The sequence below is a fragment of the Eulemur rufifrons genome, chromosome 2, assembly GCF_041146395.1.
Source record: "Eulemur rufifrons isolate Redbay chromosome 2, OSU_ERuf_1, whole genome shotgun sequence".
Classification (NCBI taxonomy): Eukaryota; Metazoa; Chordata; class Mammalia; order Primates; family Lemuridae; genus Eulemur; species Eulemur rufifrons.
The window spans coordinates 4809802-4829934 of record NC_090984.1 but is presented as its reverse complement, the minus strand read 5'-3'; the positions used below and the strand labels follow the sequence as shown (position 1 = coordinate 4829934).

Genomic DNA, 20133 nt, shown 5'->3' with positions numbered 1-20133 from the left:
AAGTAATGATAAATGTTTGAGGCGATGGATAGCCAAATTACTCAGACTTGATCATTACACATTATATGCTTGTATCTATACATCGCATATACCCCATAAATATGTACAACTGTGATGTATCCATAAAATTAAACATATTAACAACAAAAAAAAATGGCAGACACAAAATGAAAAAAACTGTGGCCTCAGAAATTCTTCTCCAATAAAATTGTATAAATGACCTCAGTTGTCAATTGCAGTTTCTTCCAAAGGTCTACCACAACTCATCACTCTTTGGAACAAATAGGAATCTCCAAATTGTTTCTGACCCAAGGTTAGGAATAATCTTGGGAAGGTAGGAAAATGACAGAGGGAAAAAAATCTATTTAATATCAGAGAGAGCAGAAACCTTCATAAAGGAAGTTGCTTAAATTTGATAAAGCAGTTGAGTTCAAAGAAATGGAAACTTCAGGAAATAAAGAGAAGGAATAATTTCTACATCCGTGATCTGATTAAACAATAGCCATCTCTGGCTCTGGGGCTTTGGGCCCTGCCATCATGGGTCTACCTTCAGCCCCAGGACAATTGGACCTATTCTAGTTTCCCTCCCAAAGAATCCTTCAGAGCCCTCTTTATGTCTTTATTCCTTAGGCTGTAGATGAAGGGGTTCAGCATGGGAGTGACCGCCGCGTACATCACCGAGGCTGTTGCGCTGGAGTGTGAGTTGTGTGTAGCAGCAGAGCTGAGGTACACCCCGAGGCTTGTGCAGTAAAATAGAGAGACAACCACGAGGTGAGATGCACAGGTGGAAAATGCTTTGTACTTCCCCTGAGCCGAGGAGATTGCACGTGTGGAGGAAATTATCTTAGAGTAAGAATAAAGGATACCAGCAAAGCTTCCACCACCTAGCACTACAGCTAGAGAATACATCGCCATGTGATGAATAAAAAGGTCTTAGAACAGGTGAGGTGTATTATCTGATCAATTTCACAGAAAAAGTGGGGGATTTCCAAGTGTCTACAAAAGGACAGTGACAACACCATTAAGCTTTCTAGCAAGGAATGCAGGATGTGTGATCCAGGACACCAGAACCAGCAGTCCACAGAGGCTGGGGTTCATGATGACCGTGTAGTGCAGGGGGTGACAGACAGCCACAAACCTGTCATAGGCCATCACGGTCAGGAGGAAGTTGTCCAGTCCTACAAAGAGTAAGAAATAGTACATCTGGGTGATGAAGCCGGCATAGGTTATGACTTTGTTCTGTGTCTGGATATTCACCAGCATCTTTGGGACAGTGGTCGAGACCAAGCAGATGTCTACAAAGGACAGGTTGGAGAGGAAGAAGTACATGGGGCTGTGCAGGTGGGAGTCTGAGATTGTGGCCAGGATGATGAGCAGGTTCCCAAGCACAGTGATCAGGTGCATGGACAGGAACAGCCCGAAGAGGACGGGCTGCAGTTCTGTGTCCTCTGAGAATCCTAGAAGATGAAATTCTGAAATATGTGTCTTATTTACTGGATCCATGTGGTTGACGTGACTACAAAAGAGAAAAAGAATAGGACACAAGAAGAACAGGACACAAGCATACGTAACAAACGTATCAGAAGTGCCATCATTTATATTATATAGTCAAGAAGTTAATTTAAAAAAATAATTATTTATTTTTAAGTTGATAGTTAAAATTGTAGTGTGTACAACATGGTGTTTTGAAATATATATACATTATGGAATGGCTAAATCTAGTTATCTAATATATGTATTATTTCACATAATCATCATTTTTATAGTGAAAACACTTAACATTCATTCTCAATATTTTTGGTGAATGCGATATATTGTCATTAGCTAGCCACCATGCTGTCCAATAGATCTGTTAAACTTACTCCTCCTAACTCTAATTTTGTATCCATTGACCAACATCTCTTCTCTCCCACAACTGCCCAGCCTCTGGGAACCTCCATTCTATGAGCAGTTAATTTCTGTATTTTGTGTGTGAATCTGGTACCTCTTAGGAGATCCCTTGTCATCTCTGATTAGGAACTTCTTTCCCACTCTCTGTCTTTCTCAAAGGGCATGTATTCTCCAGTTTCAGTGAGAAAATATTTCACTAATATAAATTCACTTTTGACATATTCCAGGTACTGTCTAGACAATGAGTGAATGGTGCTATAAAACAAAAATCCCTACAGTCTAATGACAGAGAAAGAAAACAAGCAAAAACCAAACCAAACCAGAACAAAACAAAAAACCATGTCACCACATGCTGCCCAATGCCTCTCACCCGTGGTCCAGCACTGTGGCACTGACCCACCATGAGCTGCCTCCCGCCATATGCTACCATTGCACCTGGACCTTGGTGGATTGAATATCCACAGCCCTGACATCTACCTCCACTGCCTAGATAGCCTCACTCAGCAACTGCCACCACCGTGGGGAGATCAGGGCAGAGTAATCTCTTGCAACAGCTGCCTCCATGGAGTAGAACTCACCTAGCCCCCCACCCAAGCTTACAACAGTGGCCTGAAGACCAATCCACCACTCCATGTGAAGATCCCCAGGCACTGGCTTGGACTGTGACAACCACAGGGGAATGGAAAAACCACAGGCAAATGTGGCAATGCAGAACAGCTGCATTACAGGCTCTCAGGGCATCTGTCCCTCTCCTGCCAGGTCAATCTTCCAGAGTAGAATACAAAGGTACCATCTAGGGCTGTCTCATTCTTCTCACTAATTAGGAGAGTTCCCAGAAAAGAAGAACAGGTACACCACAAACCTATCTGCCCTGAGCTGAGACGAGGTTACAGATGAGAAGAAACCAGGAAAAGAACTCTGGAAACATGAAAAAAACAAGTTCATTCAACACCCCAAAGGATCTGTTGATCTACAGCAATGGACCTCAACCAAAAAGAAATTGATGAAATGTCAGAAATGGAATTTAGAATATGGATGGCAAATAAGATGAATCGGATTGATGAGAATGTTGAAAACCAACACAACGAAGCCAAAACTATTTCAGAAAATGAATGAAAAAAATGAAAAAGTCTCTAAAGAGATAGACAACATAAGAAAAGATAACAGAACTTAAAGAAATGAAAGAGTCATTTAGGGAATTTCAAAATACAGGAAAAAGCTTCAACAGCAGGCTGGAGCAAGCAGAAGAAAGAATTTCAGAGCTTGAAGACAAGGGTTTGGACTAATCCAGTCAGTCAAAGAAGCAGAAAAAAAGAATTAAGAAAAATAAACAATCACTCAGAGAAATATGGAGTATGTACTAGGAGACAATATATGAGTTATAGGTATCTCTCACAGAGAGAAAGAAAAAGCAAAAAAGCATGAAAAACCTATTCAAGAGAATTATTGATGAAAACTTCCCTGGTATCACTAGAGATTCAGATATCCAGATTCAAGATGGTCATTGGACACTGGAAAATTCATAGCAACTGGGACATCTCCAAAACACATAGTCATTAACCTGGAGGATAACAGCAAACTTCTCATTATAAGCCAGAAGGGATTGGGGTCCCATTTTTAGTCTTCTTAAACAGGACAATTGCCAGCCAAGGATTTTATATCCTGTGAAACTAAGTATCATAAATGATAAAGAAATAAAGACTTTCCCACACAATATGCACTATCCATGGAACAGAGCAATAGATACCCACCTGCATAAAATCAACTGAAAGTTAAGGCTCACAACTCTTATAAAACAGAACAAGAGAGAAAACAAAACAACAAGGTGTCATTCAACATGATGAACAGAACAGTATCCCACATGTCAATACTAACACTGAACATTAATGGTCTTCATGCTCCACTTAAAAGACATAGGTTGGCTGAATGAATGAAAAAACACAACCTTAATATATGCTGTCTCCAAGAAACCCCATAACTTACAAGGACTCTCAAAGACTCAAGGTAAAGGAATGGAAAAAAATATTCCCTGAAAGTGGAAAACAAAAGTGAGCGGGTGTAGCCATTCTCCTATCAGATAAAATAGACTTGAAATCAATAATGGTTAAAAACAACAAAGATAGTCATTATACGATGATAAAGGAGCAATTCAGCAAGACACACACACACACACAAAGAAGATATGATAATACTAAATATATATGCACCTAGCACATCATATACACATATATTGTAGTACATTGTACTTTCTTCACCATTATACTGAAAGATCCAAATGAGCGGGAATGTTGCCTCTTTGTTTGACATTGTATTTTCACAAAGGTATTTAATGTGTGTGCATTATGTAGAAAAAATTAAAATAGGAAGTTATGAAATAAAAATAACTTCAGGGGAATAAACCAGGCTAAATACTCATATAGTGATTTCAGAACAACTGTATTAAACAAAAGTGAATGGAACCTTAAAATTAACTGAAATGAGATAGAAATAAGAATAATTTATGGCACCATATTGATTAAATATTTAACTGGCAAAGACCAAGACATAAAGTTATATGATATATAACATTTCTAGAATGTTCTGGCACATAGAAGATACTTATTATCTGTTACATGTATCAGGAAATAAGCCTCAGTATGTATTGACATTTAATATATGAGCAGGTGTATTTCACTTTAATTGGAAAGGGCTGGATTAGTGAATAAAAGCTGGCATAAATATCTATCTACCTGGAAGACAATGAATTTTGTTCCATCTCACATTTTACAAAGAATTAGCAGGTTTAAAAACCTTGGTGCAAAAGTAAACAATAGTTTTTACTTGAAAATCTAGCAAATTATGTATAAAATCTATGTGTAGGCAGACCATCTTAACTAAGGCAAGAACTGCAGAGGTAAGAAGATAGACATATATTTAACCAAACAAAAGGTAAGACTTTTTATGTCCAAATATGTCCCCCTAAAATCAATGGAGAAACAATAATCTGTAAAAAAAAAAAAAAAAAACCATTTGAAGTGTTGATAACTGTAGGAAAAAAGGGCATATCATTATATACAAATCAAAATGGGGGTCATGTACATGAATCTTTGCTGACATCCAGTTTAAGACAACAGCAAGAAATCTCTTTCAAACACGTCAGCCTGTGAAAAATACATAAAGAGCTGCCACATTGAGTGGGGTTGGAACTTTTAAACAGGTAGCAAATGGGTCCTCTCTAATCTTGCTGACAGAAATGCAAAGTGTTATAAGATCTTGGGAAAACAATCTGGATACTGCTGTAAATATTTAAAATTCAGATACTCATTAACTCAAAGTTTCTCAATTCCAGCACTACTTAAATCCTGGCCAGCTCGTTTATTGCGATTGAGTCTGTCCTGTGCACTGCGTTATGTTTACCAGCATCCCTGTCCTCTGCCAACCCCTCCCCAAGGCGTCAGCCAAACATGTCATTGCTAAACGTCCCCTGGGGGCCAAAATCACCCCCAGGTGAGAACCAAAGTTTTAGCACAAAAATTCCAAAATATTTTTATAGCATTGATATAACAAAAAAGGAAAACATCTTTAAAAAAGACACTGAAACACAAAGAGCATTTGTGATATGCTTGTGAAGCTATTCATGCATTAGTATAAACACTGGGTGAATGCACACCTGTGCATTATATGCAAAGAGAAGGCTTAAAAGAAACTAAAATACTGTGGAACAGAGTATATAAGTGAGGATTCGGCGAGGTTAAGTAGAGTGATTTCAGAAGGACTGTATGAAACAACATGAAAATCTGAAAAACCTTATAGAAAGATATAAGATAGTAATAATTTAATGACATCAAAATGGGGCACTAATTCAAGATTAAATCACCCATATCCTGGAAATTAAAGAATATGGCAGGAAATCTGTTAAAATACGGGAAGGAAGAAGTTCTAATGTTATAATTTCATCTCACATAAATATATATAAATTTAAATATGTTTTTGAGAAATAAAGGACATATTTAGTCAGATAATGGTGATTTTAAAATTAGGGCCAAAATGATACAAAATCTAGAAACTGATTGAATACACAAAGCCAGGAAGCACAACAAGGAATAATAGAGGTATGAAAACAAGTTGAAAATGTATATATAAAAGGCAATTTGTTTAGCCAAATGATGCAGAAATACTTTCTACATCTGTAATGTGAGGAATGCAACATGATTGATGGATGGATTTTGCTACACAAAATTCATAAACTTTTACACAATCCCTTCAAATACATTGATTCTCACACAAGAACTAAATGATCAATGCCAAAATTGGTGAAAAACTCCAGTTCTTAATATTGAAAAAAATACAACAGAAAACTAATACAAATATTCTCAAGCCAGCATATGAAAGCAAAACACATAGTTGGGATTCCATTCCTTAACTTTCTATTTTCTTATATAGTTGGGATTCCATTACTTAACTGTCAAAAAATAGCCCTCCATTGCTGAGTTCAGCACCATAAATGAATATTAATACATGAATCAATTAATTAATAAAGGAAACAAGCAAACGATGACAGCAATGTCTCCACTCTGGGAAGGCTAGGTTGGCTCTCAGGGGACCTCAGGCACGTGTTCATGGCTTTCATTCTCCCCAACCCTTTGCTACAAGACCTACAGGGCTCTCAGACCCACCTTGATGGGTTTTCTGAAAGGAAGGTCTCCATGTGGAAGTGAGAATTCCACATGGATGGTTGATGACGGAAACTGAAGCTCTGTCCCCAGACAAGACAGGAGGAAAAGGTAAAGCGTTAGAACCTCAGTGGGATTTAGGACTTTTAGAAGAAACACCCGAGTTCCATCCAGCCCAAGGCTGCATGTGCTGAGGGCCAAAAGCAGAGGAGGTATATACCGCTTTGTCTGTTTGCTCATGAGGCACACTTCCGTCTTGTTATTCCAACTCTGAAAATATCATTTCCCTCTGGGGCATTGCTCTGCCCCAAAAGGAATATTTTTCCTGCATTCTCTGTTCCCAGGACACCGCACTAATTGTGGGGTGAATCCAGTCTGTTACTTCCCCTTGGACTCACTTGCCTTCCAGGGACATGCAGGATGGTTGCACTGTGGGCCCGAGACAGGAGGGGGATCCCTGGCCCACTTCGCAATGAGATTAGCAGAGGCAGGCAGCTGTCAGGCACACAAGCTGCCGACACCTCCCTCTCGCAGTAGTGACAGCAGTCTCTGTCTTTCGGGGGTCACAAAAGCACCCATATTCCCAGCTCCCACCCTGGCCCAGCTGCAGCAGAGGTAGTGGAGACTGAGGTGGGAGGATCACTTGAGGAGGCTCAGAGTTCAAGGACAGCGTGGGTGACATAGAGAGACCTCACCTCTAAAAAAACATGTAAATAAATAAAACCACAGTAAGATACTACTTCACACCCAATGGAGTGGCCAAAATGAAAAAGAATAACATTTCCAAGTGTTGGTGAACATATAGAGCAACCAGAACTCTCACACATTTATTTCGTCAGTGAAAAATGGTGCAGCCTACTTTGGAAAACAGTTTGGCAGTTTTGTAAAACTCAAACATATGCCCAGTATAAGGCCCAGCTATTCTGTTTTTACACAAGCGAAATGAAAACATATGTCCCCACAAAGACTGTACAGTCATGTTTGCAGCAGGTTTGTTTATAATCGTTCAAACCTGGAAACATCCCAAATGTTCAACAGGTGAAGGGGTTAAAAGAAAACTTTGTGATATAACCATGGGATTGAATGCTACTCAGCATCAAAGAGCAGTAAACTATAAAATGGAATGGGTGAATAGAATGAAGAATAAATCAAATATTTATAGCAGCACAATTCACAACTGCAAAGATGTGGAAACAACCCAAGTGCCCATCAATACATGAGTGGATTAGTAAAATGTGGTATATGTATACCATGGAGTATTACTCAGCTATAAGAAATAACGGTGATATAGAATCTCTTTTGTTCCCCTGGAGAGAGTTGGCACCCATTCTACTAAGTGAGGGATCCCAAGAATGGAAAAATAAGCACCACATGTACTCACCAGCAAATTGGTTTCCCTGTTCATCACCTAAGTGCACATTTGGGAATAACACCAATTGGGGGCCGGACAGATGTGGGGGGTGGGGCGTGGGGGGAGGAGATGGATGTATACCTACACAATGAGTGTGATGCACACTGTCTGGGGAATGGACACGCTTGAAGCTCTGACTCGGGGGGATGGGGGGCATGGGCAATAAACCTGAACATTTGTACCCCGATGATAAGCTGAAATAAAAAAATAAAAATAAAAATAAATAAATAAAATAAAATGTGGTATATGAGTACCATGGAATACTACTCAGCCATAAAAAATGGTGAACTAACACCTCTTGTATTAATCTGGATGGGACTCGAGACCATTCTTCAGTTGATTTTAAGTTACCAATTTTATCCAAAAATGTGATCAATCGACTTTTACCCAAGATATGAAGCTGTGATTGCTTTTCCTTCCTTAGTGGCATTGGTTTGAAATTTCAGAAAAAGTGTTGGGTAGCAGTAGTGGTAGGTGTATCTGTCTTCTATAGGAGCTTCGGAAAGCTCCCTCAAATAATTTCATGTCAGGGCTGATATTAGCTGACTATCAAGGAAGCTATTTTATCATGGTTAAGAAATATACTTCTGTTTACAGTTTTCTCAAAGATATTTCCTTGCAGAATCTTGTATTTATTAAGATGATCCTATTATATGTAGACAAATTTCTACCCATTTTCTGTAACATAATAAATTACCAATATGAAATGTTCATTGCTTCTTTGTGCTGAGTGCTACCTGGTCATCATATTTAGTATGAGTGACAAATTGATACAAGGATTTTATAGTTACTTTGAGTTTTTTGCATTTCTGCTAATTAGAGTAATGAGTGGGTTTTATTTTTTTACACTTCTGCTATCATAGCAGGACATTGTCTTTTGGTATCAGGGTTAAAACTGATTCTTAAAATTCATTGGGATAGTTATTTCACAGGGCTCCGAATAATTTTTATACATTGCAAATAGGTGAGATTTCAAAACTACTAATTTGACATCTTGTCTTTCGTGGGAGATAAATTTGGCTGATAATACAATTTCTTCTTTGATGATTGATCCATGATACTTAAAACATTTTTATTGATACATAATATTTGTACACATTTACAGAGCACATGTGATATTTTGTTACATGTATAGAATGTGTGATGAGCAAGTCGGGGTATTTAAAGTATTTACCACCTGAAGTAATTATCATTTCTATGTGTTGGGAACATTTTAAGTCTTCTCTTTTAGCTCTTTTGAAATAAACAATACATTGTTAATTAATCAAGTGTGTAGAAAACATCATGGCATTCTTACTGTTTACAGAAGTTATATATGGATCCATGACTTTTAAAATTACTATTACTATAAAGGAATTTAAAAGTAAACCACAAAAGTAATTCAAAAGATATTTGAGGAAAAAAAAGGCTGGCTGACCAGGTGTCAGGGCAGTTGAACAGATGAAGTCAGCCTTGGGTGCAAAATTAGGTTTTGTGTCTAGATCTTCCAGTTAGCGGGAGTGACACAGGAGGAGACGGCAGCATTTGGAAACCCCACACTGACAGACAGAAGAGAAGAGGTCGTTAAAGCAAAGGCATCATCTCATCAATACATCAGGTTCCAGCAAATATGGACCACAGTTCTGAAATGCCGGTTGGTGGTTAATTTTGTCTTGCTTCTCTCTCTCTCTCTCTCTCTCTCTCTCGTCTCTCTTGCAGACATTTCCTTTAAATGGAACCAGAAAACCACACTGGGCTTCCAGTATTTCTCCTCCTGGGACTTTCTGAGAAGCTAGGGTTTCAGTCTGTTCTCTTCGGGCTGTTCCTGTCTTTGTATCTGGTGACCGTCTTTGGGAACCTGCCCATCATCCTGGCCACCATCTCAGACTCCACCTGCACACCCCCATGTACTTCCTCCTCTCCAGCCTGTCCTTTTCTGACATCTGTTTCACTTCCGCCACCATCCCAAAGATGCTGTGGAGCATCCAGGCACAGAGCAAATCCATCACCGGTGCCGGCTGCCTCACGCAGATGTACTGTTTCATGGTTTTTGGACTTCTGGACAATCTGATTCTGATGGTCACGGCTTATGACCACTTTGTGGCCATCTGTCACCCCCTGCACTACACAGTCATCATGAACCCAGTGCTCTGTGTCCAGGTGCTTGTCCACACCGGGCTTGTCAGCATCCTGGGGGCCCTTCCTCGGAGAGTGACCGTGTTGCGGCTTCTTATGGTGCAGTCACTGAAATCCCACACTATTTCTGTGAGCTCCCTGAGGCTCTCCAGCTCTCCTGCTCTGACCCCTCCATCAATAATGTCATATTATACATTGTGACGGTGACATGGGCTTCTTTCCTCTTGCTGGGATTCTTTTCTCTTATTCTCCAACTGTTTTTTCTGTCCTGAGGATCTCAACAGCAGGGGGGAAGTATAAAGTGTTTTCCTCCTGTGGGTCTCACCTCTCGGTTGTCTGCCTATTCTGTGGGACCTGCCTGGGGTCTAGCTCAGTTCCACATGGACACACGCTTCTCCGACAGGGGTGTTGCCTCGGTCCCATACACTGTAGTCACCCCCATGCTGAACCCCTTCATCTACGGCCTGAGGAACAGGGGCATGAAGGGGGCCCTGAGAAAGCTTCTGTGCAGTGGAACATCCTCCTAGTGACAGCAGCAATGATCCTGTGCCCCAACAAGTGTAACTAAAGACAATGGAACATATATTTATGGCTGAGTAGTCAACTACAAAACACAATGGTGATGTAGCACCTCTCATATTATCCTGGATAGAGCTTGAGCCCATCCTTCAAAGTGAGGTATCACAAGAATGGAAAAATAAGCACCACGTGTACCTGCCATCAAATTGGTACTAACTGAATAATGTTCAGAAAGTTTATTACAAGAATTAAATAAGAAAACTGATGTACATCCCAGTCACAGGGTCTTCAATTAATACCATGGAATTGTTTCCTTTTTTTGGAACCTCAGAGTCAAAAGGTTATCACCCAACCCCTGCTCATGACACATTATTAGTACTTGGTCATGCTCTACATCTGATCATTAGCATTGTTTAACGCAGAACTTTGAATACGATAAATGCTTTCATAAACATGAACTGTGAAATGAAGTAATAATCCCACCAGTGATCTTTTCCATAAGGAAAGATCTATATAAATCAGTGCTCAAAATTAGAAGTTTCATGGCACTGTAATAATTGTAATACGTCCAGACATTGACAATGACCACAGCACCATTATACCAAATTGATGTCTGTCTAAATCTAAATCTATCACTACATACAGTGATGAAAATTGTAAAACAAAAATAACCCATGACTTAAGTCCACTAAAATATTAATGACAACTTGGTTGTTTGGCTGCTTAAACAGCTGACATGAAGGCAGTTTTAGTATCTAAAACTCAATGACACTGGTTTCAATTGAAATATCACTGAAAAGCTAATGAAGGCAAGAAACATCATTTAAAACACTATGTAAATTTCCATCAGACATATATAGTACAAAATCACTTTCCTTTCATAAAGCTTCTCCCATGTGATATATCTAATGGGAAACAATGAAAACATCATGTCAACAGCCCAGGAATAACATTTTATTATTTTTTAGATCATAGATTTTTTTCCATAAAATGGGTACATATTTTAATGTGGTTTTCAAAGTAGATCTTTATTTACACTGAGCTCATCAGCAGGTTAGAGGAGAGGATATATGGGATCCAGATGCAAATTCAGAAGCAGCTAGAAAGAAAAAGAAAGAATTATACTCTTCATCTAAAAGATAGTCACACACAGCTAACTAAATGTAAGTCAGTAAAAAGGAGTTGAGAATTTTAGGAGTGTTAGTAAGAATCAAAAATATGTATATACACTGCAAAGTTACTATTAAGTACAATTTGCCCATAGTTGCACACTGAATTAATTATTAATATCATTGTGGTAAAGCAGCAGAGCTTCTGCTGTTCTCATTTTTTATTCATTTATTTTACAACCCTGTGCTAAGGTATATGGCCAGCACTGGAATTACAAGATGGAGATACAGTCCACCCTTCAACAACTGTATACTATAACCTGAAAAAACACAGAAAGAGCCCATTTCCATACTGCTCATAGATACCATGACAGGGATAAAACAGAGAAGTACCAGAACACATCCTATGTTTGTGTCAATATTATAGGTTTTTTTTGTTTTGTTTTGTTTTTGGCGGAGACAGTACATAGATTGATACCCACAGGATAGGGAGAAAGTATGGCAGATAGAAGAAAGAAGCCAGTGCAAAGACCTGGAGGTGAAGAAGAACACTGGGGAATTTTAAGTGCTTTAGGTTGACCAGATGCTAGAGCAAAGGGGCAGAGTATGGTAAGAGGCAAGAGATAAGGCTAAATAACTTCACAAGAATCACTTCCCCATGACCCTTCCTGATTTCCAATGACATTTACGTCTCTCTGTTGCCCATACGTTCTCATCGATTAGTTCCTAGTTACTAGAGAATAAATGTGTTTTTTCTATTCGTGAGATACTTCACTTAGGATAATGGTCTCCAGTTCCATCCAAGTTGCTTCAAAACACATTATTTTATTCCTTTTTACAACTGAGTAGTACTCCACAGTGTATATATACCACATTTTACTAATCCACTCGAATTGATGGGCACTTAGGATGATTCTACATCTTTGCACTTGTGAATTTTGCTGCAGTAAATATTCAAGTGTAGGTGTCTCTTTGATAAAGTGATTTCTTTAGGGTAGATACCAAAAAGAAAACTACAGACCAATATCCCTTATGAATATAGATGCCAACATCCTTAAAAATGCTATCCAACCAAATTCAATAGCACATCAAAAAATAATTCACCATGATCAAGTGGGCTTCATCTCAGGAATGCAAGGATGGCTCAATATATGTCAATCAATAAATATGATTCAGGACATAAAGAGAAGCAAAAACAAAAGCCATATGATCATCCCAATAGATGCAGAAAAAACATTTGACAGAATCCAGCACTCTGTCATGATTAAAAACTCTCAAGAAACCAGGCATAGAAGGAATATACCTCAAAACTATAAAAGACATATAAGACAAACCCACAGCTATCATCACACTGAATGGGGAAAAGTTGAAAGCATTCCCACTAAGAACTGGAAGATGAGGGTGCCCATGGTCACTACTTCTACTAACATAGTACTGGAAGTCATAGCCAGAGCAATTAGGTAAAAGAAAAATAAAATGTACCCAAATCAGGAAAGAGGACAAACTACTGATTCTTGCTGCTGATATGATCTTATATCTAAAAAATCCAAAGACTCCACCAACGAGAATTGGTAAATAAATTCAGCAAAGTCTCCGGTTACAAAGTCAGTGCACGCAAACCAGTAGCATTTGTATATAGTAAAAGGAGCCAAGCTGGGAGTCAAATCAAAGACTCAATACCATTCACAATAGCTACAAAGAAAATGAAATGCTTAGGAATATACTTATCCAAGGAGGTGAAAGATCTCTACAAGGAGAACTAAGAAACTTTGATGAAAGAAATCACAGATGACACAAACAAATGGAAAAACAGCCCATGCTTATGGGTGGATGGAATCAACATTGTTCAAATGTCCACATTGTCCAAAGTCAGTAATAGATTTAATGCAATCCCCATCAAAGTACTAATGTCATATTTCACACATCTAGAAAAAATAATTCCATGCTTCATTTGGAACCAAAAAAGAGCAGAAATAGCCAAAGCAATCTTAAGCAAAAAGAGCAAATCTGGAGACATCACCTTATAAGCCTTTAAATCATACTACAAGGCTATAGTAACCAAAACAGCATGGTATAGAAAAAATATTTAATATAGTATCTATTACCAAGCAACAGAAAGGGATTCCACTTGCTATTTACAGTTTATTTCAGAAATCAACAACTATTTTCAATTTAATTAATAAATTTCTGCAACGTACCTTCTTCTAGTTTCTAGTTATGCTTCCTCCCAACTCCTGTATCTGAAATGAGACAAATATTACTACAATGTTTAAGTTAAACAAGAGAAATTATCATGGGAATAATACATTGCTTACAAAATGTGGCCTTAATGAAGGAATAGTTTTACAGATTAGAGCTAACTTCAGATTACTTAAATAAAAAGATATTCAGATGAGTAAAATAAAATTCCTACTTATTTTAAGTTTATGTAACAGAGAAAGAACATCTTGTGTAATTGTTTAGATTATTCTGATAAAAATACAGTTAATATTGGTATATTGAATATACACCATTTCAGAAGAGTGATGTTTCCTCTTATTAATAGAAAGGTTAAATAATTCAAGTCATATTTTGCAATGAATGTGTTTCTTTGTCATTCTTAGCAGCACCCTCTTCTTTATAAAAGTTTAATCATTTTTTAAATTTCAGTGGATTTTTTCCTTAAAGTGAACTTTCCACTCTCCAGTTTTTGAAAATTAGAATTTTAAGGTATGTTCTATGCTAGTAATTTTTCAGCACAGAATCTTAAATACACACATGAAGAAAGTGTTACTGTCATAATTTCCTATGAAAATTCTACTGCAAAAAATTAAAAATATTATGCTATCTGTATTATTACTAACATTTCTTTATTCATATAGACACAAAGATTTTAGAAAATCTGCTTGAAGAAAAGAATATATATAGATTAAAGTCAGTTTTCAACCATAGTTTCTTTGATACAAGACTTTGTAGGATTAGAAACAAAGAAAAGAATCTATTACTCTTTCATTGTAACTTTGACTTCTCTTCAGAAATCACTATCAATTTTTTAAATATATGACTAATTAGAGTTAGCGACAAAATGACGAAATGTGTGAAAATATTTCAACAATATTACAAGTGTCCCCATCTAGAGTGCTCTTACTTGACTCTTTCATATAAAAGTATTCTCTCACTAAATGCCAAGAACAGGATCTCAGACTCTACTGAACATAGTAATATGTCATGGTGGTAATGATAATATGATAGCCAATGCCTTTATAAATTTTAGGTGTGAAGATTATGTTTTTTAACTTTTAAAAATAATTTTAGAAATGGGGTCTCAGTGTATTACTCAGAGTGGTCTAGAACTCCTGGCCTCAAGCAATCCCCCCACCTTGGCCTCCCAAAAAGCTGCATTATTGAGCCACCGTGCCTGCCAAGACAAAGGTTTTTGGTGAACAGATTTCCTAGTATTTTGAGAGACAGTTCTCTGTTACACCTCTGTGACAACATAAAGCACAGGCTTTATAAAATGTGTGAATGTGACAATAACACTACTAGCTAGGCCTCACAAAAGCAAAAATTAAATGTTAATACCAGATATAAAAGGAGAAGGCTTCATTGAAAGAATCTTTTATTACAATTAAGAAACACTATGTAAAATGTACATCTTTACCTGACCTGAACTGAGGAACTGCTAAGGTATGATCATCTTACCTTTCCCCCAAAAGCTCTTCTCCTGAGTATTTCCTACATATGCGTGATGGGTTTTATTACTTCTTTATACCCCTTTCGCAGGGACTTGCATAACACACATTTCACTTAGATAAAAATGAAATACTCTTCTCAACAGATTGCTTACCTTTGCACTGAAGAAATCTCTCTCTAGATAGAGAAGTCTCATGGCATAACAAATTTAACTAGAGGCCATCTTTTTCTCCTAACTCTTAAAGAGCAGCTGCTGGAAGTAGCGGCCTCTGTTCCGACCCTGGAGTGTCCTCCGCCTCCATCAAGTCTCTTCCAGCCTTTCACTGACCCTTGAATATGTCACCACACAAATGACTGCTGAGGGCAACTGACGTTGGGAAAGAGATACCAGGTCAAACAGAGGGAAAAGGGACAGACCCAGGCAATGGAGAGGGAGCTGCTCTGGGACGGCCACCCAAGCGCTTAGTGACAGTGTTTCGATTTCTGATGGGTCCAGTTTTGTCGTAGTTGGTGGGAGGCTGGGGTGGTTTTGCCCATATTCATAAGTGAAAACTGGCAAATATTAAAGGACTTGTTAAAAGTCCCTTTCATTTTATTCCTATTTTACCATTGAATCACACATTTTTCCTCTTACTAGAAATATAGTATTGTTGACCCTACTTGAGTGACTTACTACACTGCCTGGCAAAGATCACAGCAAAAAGGAGAGAAAAACCTCTTGGCGATATTAATCCCTGTCCTATTCAGTTAGACAAGTTGCCTTCAGTGGCTCCTGAAGTGTGTGGAGCAATAGCTTAGGAGAGACTGAATGTTGCCAGAAAAAATAAAAAAGCTTAATAAACTGATAATCTTCATTTTATGCATAATACCAAATCAAAAGCTACTTGGTCTTATGGAGTAAAATACATAAACCACTTTTAATAAAAACACTGTTCCTTTCTGTTTATTTCCAGGTACAGATTAGGTTTACACATGGCAGAGGTAGCTTCAAGTGCAACATTAATACAAAGAGCATATCTGAAACTTCATTTATACTTTTTCATTTTTAAATATAAGTATATGAAAACATAATATATAAAACAACAACGTATCAACAAATTTTAGCTAAGTACACAGGTTCTCTCATATTTAGTATCTTTCAAACTATGTCCCAGAGTAATCTAAGTGTCCACAGTTAGCACTGTAGGACTGGCCACACACAGTAGGACTGGTATATTAAGAACTCTTGTGTTTCTCCTCAAGCAGTTCAGTCCCGACCGCTGATAGAGTCTGATGAGCTCTATGAAGATTGCAAAAATAAATGGTTAGTATTTCATTTTTTTGTAAATTATTCCTAAATGACTTGCACTTTATAAAGTTGCCATAAGTAGATAAAATTTCCCATTAAACAGTGTTTTAACACTGAATATATGTCAGAGCGTGCCTACTGTTTGCAATCATACTTTTAAAATCATTTCATAGATGTACATTCATTTCTAGAGAAAGTTCTAATAAGCAAGTAGTTCAGACAAAGTATGGCGGGGAGACAAACGGCCGTCAATGATGCACTGCTTAACAGGCAGCGCTTGCTGCCTGCTGGAACGGCTCTCTCTGTAAGACTCTTGAGGACGCCACTGGAAATGGTTGTGTTTAAAGGGTAACTGTGAGATGATAAATATGTTAAATTGCTAGACTGTAATAACCATAATAACGTAGTGATGTGTAAATGTGTTAAAACATCATGTTGTACTCCTTAAATGTACACAATAAAATATTAAAATTTAAAGAAAGCTAGAAATACTTTCATTTAGTAAATTAGTTCAGAGGTTTAAAAAAAATCTCTCAGAGACATTGTCAATCACTTGCTTTCACCGCCCTTGTACATTTCACCCATTATCTGGGAAAAATGAAGTATTTGGCAGTGAGGAATAGTTCAGAGCAACAACTTCTAGGGGAAAATGAGGTCACTGAGCTGGTGATCAAAAAGAGCTAATGCAGCTCCAGTGAAAATGAGCTGCCAACATTGTTACCAAGTATCAAGGTGGGACCTGTCCTTTCTGTCTTCCACACACCTGACCCTCAGGCTGAACAATGTATCACTTTTAACCACTTTGTGAAGTATCCACCCCTTCATCCCTGTGTTAATCTTTCCATATTTCACAAGTCTGCCTTTGCGTAGAGTGGAAAACTACACAGGATAGTCTGTCCCAAGGTGCCCACTAGTGACGATACCGAAGATCGCAATCAAGGGAAGGTGATTTACGAAGTGGCAGAATATGATGAGAGAGCAGCCGCAGCAGCACGTGACTGTTGCGGTGTAAGTTCTGTCTTCCAAAAGGCAGTTAAACTCATTAGCATTTCTACTTAGGGAAATGCTGGCAAGCAATTTGTAACAATAGCACTGTCTGAAGTATAAAGCTTCAAACAAGGACTAAGAGATCAAGTTAACTACATGGTATTACATGGAGAAAAGGTATATAAAACCAGACAAAGGGAGAAAGACATGAACTACCCTAAAGCAATATGTCAAAAGTAATTTCACAAACATCATTTACCAAAATGATATTATCTAGTTTTCCCTTCCAACTAATCTCGTGAGCCTCCTTTACCAAAACTTATGTTTCTGAGGCAAATTAATGAGCTTACTTTATTTTCTATGGTTCCATATTTTGACTTACTTGCTTAGTTCACTGGATGAGGATTTTCTACATTTTAATTCTTTCACATAGAGTTGATTATGTCTTCTAAATGTGGTTTCATCAAAATCGTCTTGATGAGAGGTTGGGGAGACTATTGGGAAGACTTCAGATTCCCCATATGTAACGCTGAGATCCATCTGAGTTTCCATCTGAGATGATGGTTGTGTCTAAAACAAATTGAAAGCACAAATTTTTAGATAATTATAATATGAATAGTTATTGCATTTTTTAAGTTTTGAGTCAGTGATTCAGAGAATAATTTTAAATATGCAAAAAAGCAGAAATTTAAAATGTTTATCATCAATATCACCTAGTTAATGTAATTCAATATTAAATTGAATTTTAAAAAAGGAATGATTCTTATTTTGGTACTCATGTAATCTGATAATTCAAAGAAAAACAGAGTCATTTTAAATTCTTACAAATTGAACTATGTCCCTTAAGAACAATTCAAGAGTGTGGTCTAATCTCTAAATCAATTTTTTTTCTTTTCCTAATGTTCTTGTTTTATGCAAACTGGTCTTAATAATCAAGTAATTCTCCAGGGAGAATCATTAATCTGAAAGACCAATTTAGTTTTAATGCTGATGGAAACTGCAATATTTAAAGGGAAAAACAGATGCCACCTTCCCTCTAGAAATCTACAAAACAAAATAAAGTTTAAGTCTTCTCTATATTAATAATGTATGTTTTGCCTGATTCTTATAGCTTTTCAGTTTTTTATTGTTTTCTAATTTGGGGGTTTTGATTTGTTTTGTTTTTTTACTTTCTTTTCTTTTTTTTTTTTGAGACAGGGTCACACTGTGTCTCTCAGACTACGGTGGCATGATCATAGCTCACTACAGCCTCCACCTCTGAGGCCCAAGTTATTGTCCTCCCTCAGCCTCTCAAGTAGCTGGAAGTACAGTCCATACACCACTACTCCTGGTAATTGTTTTATTTTCTTTATAGAGATGAATTCTTACCCCGTTACCCAGGCTTATCTGGAACTACTGGGCTCAAGTGATCCTCCCACCTCGGCCTCCCGCAGTACTTGCATGACAGGCATAAGCCACCATGGGTGGTCTCTTGTGGTTTTTCTATCATCCTGTTTCTCTCCTTCCATTGAACTCTAATATTCTTTTTTTGAGATAGCGTCTGACTCCATCACCCAGGCTAAAGTGCACTGGCACCATCCCAGCTCACTACAGCCTCTTGAGTTCCTGGGCTCAAGTGATCCTCCAGCCTCAGCCTCCAAGTAGCTGGGACTGCAGGTGTGTGTCACCATGATTGGCTATTTTTTTTTCTAATTTTTTGTAGAGACGGGGTCTTGCTATATTGCCCAGGTTGGCCTTGAACTCCAAGCTTCAAGTGATCCTCCTGCCTTGGCCTCCCAAAGGGCTGGGATTAGATGTACTCTAATATTCTTTAATACATAGTCTCATCCAGAGATCTATTTTCATCATTGTCTTCTTTCATACTAAAATCTGATTTTCAATCCTATACTTCCAATTAAAACATTTTGAGGGCCATCAAGGCCCTATTCTTAGTCCTTAATTTGATTTTTTCTCAGCACCAACTGACCCCATCCTCTCCTCTGCTCCTCTGACCCACTTTATTTCTAAATGCAGCACCCCTGATGTTTCCTCCTATTCCTCTTTTTAAATTCTCTCAGAGCCCCTTAAATATCAAGGCTTTAGCCCAGATTCCCTGATCTATGTCTGCAGCCCTGACCTCTTTACTGAGGGCTCCTCCTTCTCGTTCACTTCTCACGGACAATGTTCTCAGCCACACACTCAGCAACATTCCTTGCCGTGGATTACTTGTGCAGACAGATACAGCTACTCTTCTACAGTCTATGTGTTTTCCTATTGTGCTACTTTGGGTGCAGTGTCATATTCTAATCTTGGGGGCACCCTCACCCTTAGGCTGTTGACCAGCATATTTTGTCTTTTTTTTCTTTTTATAATGCAAAACTTTTCCATGAGTGTTAGACTATTTATTATATGCCTTTGTTTCCTTGTGAATAATCTCCTTTTCCATAGAGAGATGACCACATGAAGTCTTGTAAAGCTCTTTCAGATGCTCTGTCATTTGGAGGATTGTGT

General features: G+C 37.9%; 2 pseudogenes; both read right to left on the bottom strand.

The window, feature by feature from the left end:
* The window catches only part of LOC138399495 (cytochrome P450 4F2-like), an 859494-nt pseudogene that overhangs the window by 625054 nt on the left and 214307 nt on the right, over nt 1–20133 (bottom strand).
* LOC138380876 (olfactory receptor 7A10-like) lies at nt 571–1503 on the bottom strand (annotated as a pseudogene).